Here is a 6,248-nt window from a genome sequence, read left to right as displayed (position 1 = left end):
CTTCCAGGGAGTAAGCATCTTTTAATTTCATGGCTGCAATCACCATCTGCAGTGATTTTGGAGCCCAGAAAAATAAAGTCTTGACACTGTTTCCAGTGTTTCCCCATCTATTTGCCATGAAGTGATGGGACCAGATGCCATGATCTTCGTTTTCTGAATGTTGAGCTTTAAGCCAACTTTTTCACTCTCCTCTTTCACTTTCATCAGGAGTCTTTTTAGTTTCTCTTCACTTTCTGCCATAAGAGTAGTGTCATCTGCATATCTGAGGTTATTGATATTTCTGCCGGCAATCTTGATTCCAGCTTGTGCTTCTTCCAGCCCAGCGTTTCTCATGATGTACTCTGCATATAAGTTAAATAAGCAGGGTGACAATATACAACCTTGATGTACTCCTTTTCCTATTTGGAACCAGTCTGTTGTGCCATGTCCAGTTCTAACTGTTGCTTCCTGACCTGCATATAGGTTTCTCAAGAGGCAGGTCAGGTGGTCTGGTATTCCCATCTCCTTCAGAATTTTCCACAGTTTTTTGTGATCCACACAGTCAAAGGCTTTGGCATAGTCAGTAAAGCAGAAATAGATGTTATTATTTTTAAATTATGGGAGTAGGTCTGGTTTTACAAGGATTATATAATAATGTATCCTGCATGAGGACAGTCTCTGGATTAAACCTTCTGGCTAATTCTGTTATCTTAAAATGTAAATTATGGGAGTAGGTCCGGTGAGGTCTTTACAACCTCCAGACATTCTTTGGATTCATTGGAGAGTATATAACTCCATTGTTAACACTAGCAAGCCAGTACTCTTTCTGCCCTCTTCTGATGTCTATGTCAGAAGCTTTCTTTATCTCCTTTATACTTTAATAAAACTTTATTACACAAAAGTTCTGAGCAATCAAGCCTAGTCTCTGTCCCCGGATTGAATTCTTCTCCTCAGGAGGCCAAGGATCCCAGGGTCTTTGCATGGTTCAACAACAACCTTTCAGGGTCACGTTAGGGTCTTTGTGTCACAGAAAGAAAGAAAGTGAAAGTGAAGTCTCTCAGTGGTGCCTGACTCTTTGTAACCCCATGGATAGTAGCCTGCACCAAGCTCCTCCTCCATGGGATTTTCAAGGCAAGAATACTGGAGTGGGTTGCCATTTACTTCTCCAGGGAATCTTCCCAACCCAGGGATCAAACCCAGGTCTCTCACATTGTAGACAGACGCTTTACTGTCTGAGCCACCAGGGAAGTCCTTGTGTCACAGAATGTAATCCTTAACAGCATTTCCAAAGCAATACACTATTGTAAAGTTAAAAAATAAAAATAAAAAAAAAATAAAAAACAAAATAAGGTCCAATGTTTCAAGCATAAACACAAAGTATGATTACATCAAGTAATTATCATATAAAACAAGCCTTTTTATTGTTAACCTGTGTGGATCCCATGTCTTTGAATCTATTTTATCTTTTTGTTGAAACATAAATGATAAGATGCCTCAATAAAAGGCCAGGTAGGTGCATACTGCAGCAGAATTCCTAACTTTGTCCCTCTCTTCCAACCACAGACAGGGACTTAAATTTAGACACTAATTGCAGTTGAATAGATATCAGAGTCAAGCTTACAGATAGTGACTGCTTCTAAAACATCCATCCTTCTTACATCCTCTTCAATCTGAAATACTTCTGTGCTTTGAACAGTAGGAAAAATTATTTCCTTTACATTTTAGTCATTTACCCTTTATTCACCTGAGAACATTTTCAAATTTGCTACTCTAAACAGAGAAGGAGGCAACCATACCTTTGACACCAATAAGGCGTGCATCTCAACTGAGATACATTATATTAATACTTAGAGTTGATTTGGGGTTTGCTTGCCCAGATTACAAAGGGTGACAATTGAAATCATTGAAGCTTTCTTACAAGTGCACTCACATCCAGATCACAGGGAACCATTTTATTTTTATATCTAGACTACTATCCAATGATTTAGAAGATAGATCTGCTCTAATTTTATTCAGTGTGTTCTTTTTGAGTGCTATAATAGGCTTTTGTTTGCACGCAGGCACCTAATTAAGAGAGGGAAAAAAAATCCGTTGTTAAAATCAGCTGGGAATAATCAGAATGATCATTCTGAGGCTTATAAATATTACATGAGCAATATGGGTGCATCTGTAATATATAACTGTTTTCCAGTTCCACTTAAAACTTTTTGTTCTAAAAGTCTCCAAGCCCAGGAGAAGATTGCTGCTTTAAATTCTTACTCATAAGAAGAGCTCCCAAGATTTCTATTTGCAGATATTTGGTTTATTTATATACTTTCAAGGATTATTACAAAAACCAACATGTTATTGCTGTTGCCACGTGTTTAGTCTCTCAGGACAGGGATCTAGTGTGGCTTACCCAGAGTCCCAAGGAGATGCCTGCATTTGGTGGGATATTTCACCACCACCTGTGTTTTGAACCTTAATATTTTGATTGTCCTCTGTTGAGTTTCACTGCCTTTAGAGAATTTGGAACAATGTGATAGAATTACATAAATCTTCAAAAAGAATTAAGTGAGGTCAGAGCTCTCATTCAAAAATTTTAGCTGGAATTCCTAAAAAGAGATGCAGAGAAAATAAATTCATGGTGAAGAGATTTACTTCAAGAGGGAGAAAGGTTCTAGCCTCACTTGAGCTCTCTCTCTTTTTCGTTACCCCGCCCCCACTTGAATTCTGTTTATTGCTCACTGTTTGTCCTAACCCTCTAGCATGCCGCCTCCTTTTGCCCTGGGGAGGCCCTTCAGCATTATTGCCTCTCAGGGGGTAGAGGCTGAGGAAAAGAACTTTAAGCGCCCCCTGGAGGTTCAAATGTATAACCAACAGATACCAGGTTCCAAAATAGTCCTTGTTTTTTGCAAATGTTGCAATTCATCCATTTAAAAGATAGGAATTTATTCCAACAAGACTTTAATTGTTTTAGTTTACCAAGAATACGTTAATCAAGAAGAATGAAGTTATTTCTTTGTCTTCTCTTTCCAAAAAATTGGATTTTTCAAGTAATAGATAAACAGGGTACCTCCAGTAGCTGTATCCCTATCCTAGGCAGCATGGTGATTAAGCAAATGGAGATGTGGGTACCATCTCTTTCCTATAGGTTGTAACCAAATCAGGGGCTGTGTCCAGGAGTTCTAATTACGTGTCTAGACTGGGATTTCTCAGCTTTAGTACTACTGACTTTCGGGGCTGGATAACTGGGGGCTGTCCCATGCATTATAGGGTGTTTAGCAGCATCCCTGGTCTCCACCTACTATATGTCAGCTATATTCCCTCTCCTGCCACCTCTAAGTTGTGATAACCGAAAATATCTTCATACATTGACAGATCCCTCACCCTGGGGGAGGGAGACAAAATTGCTCCCAGTTGAGTCCTACTGAACTCAGGAAACCATCAGGAATGGGGATGGGGAGTACTACCCTAAAAAAACTCTTGAGCAAAAATAGCATTCACTTAAAAATCAACATATTCTATAGACCAGTATGTCTAACTTGAGCCAGAAACATGTATTGTACAAGTCAGGGATCTAATATTAGCATTTTTGCAAAAACAAAGCTCTGCCTCTTCATATGTTCTTAAAAGTTATTTTTTCATTCCATCTGTTTTTGTGATGCAGTAATTTCAAAAGCCACAGTGAGTCTGAAGGAATATAGTTGTTTGCCCTTTAATATCTTTTCAAATAGGTATTTGTAAACAAGTCTGAAGGCAAGGAATGTGATAATGTATTGAGTCCTCGTTTGAGAATATTTTCATGTGTAAATTTTTCTTCAATGAGATAAGAACAAAAGCTCTTGACTGGAGTCCAGTTCTGCTAATTATTTTGTGATGAGCAGGTTTCCTGTGTTGTTTTTTGTTTTCTAAAGAGTAATATATGTACTAACAGCAACTGCACAGGGATAAAAACCACAATCTGAGGCACTGAATTTTAAGATGACTGGTATTTGCAAGTAAAGCCTGTCTTCACATAGACCAGCGCTTCTTGGCTGGATGATTTCGTCCCCCAGGAGACATTTGACGATATCTGGGGATTTTTGATTTTCAGAACTGAGTAAAGGGATGCTATTGGCCACAAATGCTGCGAAACATCCGACGGTGCACAGCAGTCTTCTGTGACAAAGAGTTCTTCATCTCCAAATATCAGCGGTGCCAGGGTTGGAAGAGCCTGGGATATACATACGGGAGAGTTTCATCACATAAGGGGGCTTGAGGGTCAGAGGAAGGTTATTTTTCACCCCAGTTCCTTCCCTACTATTTGTGGAGCTCATTTCTTTGAATCTAGCATTGACTTTTTATTCTCTTTTAAAGGTTGATAGTCTTCGGAGATGTAAGGTGTTGAGTTACTAAATACAGTGAGAAGCCACAGATGGTTTGCTCTTATGCTGAGAAGATAGCAGGATAGAGCAAGTTTAACAATACTGTTTGAATAGCACGTTTGAGAGTGGGAGAGGTCTTTCAGATGAGGGAGAAGCTGCCAGGAGAAGCTGCCAAAAGGGGCTGTGGAGTCTGTAAGACTCAACTCTGTTGCTTTGTTTCCTTGTCTTCAGGAGCATTTTTAAATTCACAGAGATACAAATGGCAAACTGTGTTCAGTGTGTGTGTGTGTTTAGATTAAATCTAAAAGATAATTCCTATAAAATGAGATTTCTATGCTTGCTACTTCTCCAGAGAATGAGTGATAATGGGCAATATTCATCCCGATAAGTCAAGCAACCTAAAGTTTACATTTAGGTCATAGACTTCTGCTGCTGCTGCTGCTGCTGCTAAGTCACTTCAGTCGTGTCTGACTCTGTGGGACCCCATAGACAGCAGCCCACCAGGCTCTGCCATCCCTGGGATTCTGCAGACAAGAACACTGGAGTGGGTTGCCATTTCCTCCTCCAATGCATGAAAGTGAAAAGTGAAAGTGACGTCGCTCAGTCATGCCTGACTCTTAGCGACCCCATGGAGTTCTAGAAGACATCAATTCTGTAGGAAGCTCTATGCTTAGTCCTTCATTCCAGTTTTCTGTCTGTGTTCTTTCTTTTCATTCTTGCATTTTTAATGCCATATGTCTGCTCTGAAGTCAGCCCAGAATAATTTGAAATCCTGGTATCACTTTTAAAAAATCCTTTTTTCCCAGTCCCTTTTCCACTTAACACTCCAAAATACTTGCAACAGCTCTCCCTTTTCTCTCAGAACAGCTTGAACATGTGGTCTTTGGACCTTTTCTTCCCCCCAAGATTATGTATTTTGTCTTTGTTCTGAAATGTTTCTCACTGCTAAATTATAGTTCTTTACAAAGAAGGTTGGGTTTAATTAAGAGTTTAGAAGAGTCTTTCAAAAGTAACTGAAGATCAAAGATGATCATCAAGAATGTCACACTATAGTGTGGTACTCTGAAGCACCACTTCTGCTCAAATTTGGGTTTTCTGACATCTGTTTCTTTGCAGTGGCATACTGTAACACATTTTTTTTAAGTCACAGATCAGACTGGAAGAGGTCCCAGAGAAATTTAATTTTGTCATCCCAATCTTTCCCACTCTTGTCTGGGTCCTGCTATCTTTATTTTCTTAAGTTTCCCATTTTAGTTGCCAGGGAGCTGTAAATAGAGTTGTCTTAAACATTTCAGGTTTCTTTCCCCACCAAATAGTCTACTTTTCTTGGAAAATGCTCCTTCAAATGGAAAGATTGAGAATTGAAGACAATGAATTCTTGTATGCTCTTTCAGCAGTTAGATCTTTAAAAATGCAGTTATTTAAAGTATTAAGAGAAACTTAGTGCTCACTTTGGAGGCACATATACTAAAATTGGAACAATACAGAGAAGATTAGCATGGCCCCTGCCCAAGGATGACACACAAATTCATGAAGTGTTCTGTATATTTTATATAACTCTTAGAGGAAAACATAAGCAGAACTCTCAGTGACACAAATCAAAGCAAAATCCTCTATGACCCACCTCCTAGAGTAATGGAAATAAAAACAAAAGTAAACAAGTGGGACCTGATTAAACATAAAAGATTTTGCACAGCAAAGGAAACTATAAGCAAGGTGAAAAGACAACCCCAAGAATGGGAGAAAATAATAGCAAAGGAAACAACTGACAAAGGATTAATTTCCAAAATATACAAGCAGCTTATTAAATTGAATACCAGAAAAACAAACAACCCAATCAGAAAATGGGAAAAAGACCCAAACAGACGTTTTTCTCCAAAGAAGACACACAGATGGCTAACAAATACATGAGAAGATGCTCAA

The 6,248-nt window shown here is 38.9% G+C and overlaps 1 non-coding gene across 1 annotated transcript; it reads left to right on the top strand.

The window, feature by feature from the left end:
* The first annotated feature begins 5,768 nt into the window (after nt 1–5,768).
* On the top strand, nt 5,769–5,875 carry LOC138986595 (U6 spliceosomal RNA). Its single transcript, XR_011463399.1, has one exon. It is a non-coding gene; the product is annotated as a U6 spliceosomal RNA (small nuclear RNA).
* Nucleotides 5,876–6,248: the final 373 nt, after the last annotated feature.

This window comes from Bos mutus, chromosome X (assembly GCF_027580195.1).
Source record: "Bos mutus isolate GX-2022 chromosome X, NWIPB_WYAK_1.1, whole genome shotgun sequence".
Taxonomy (NCBI): domain Eukaryota; kingdom Metazoa; phylum Chordata; class Mammalia; order Artiodactyla; family Bovidae; genus Bos; species Bos mutus.
Note: the sequence above shows the minus strand (reverse complement) of the source record. Positions and strands in the feature narration are given on the sequence as shown.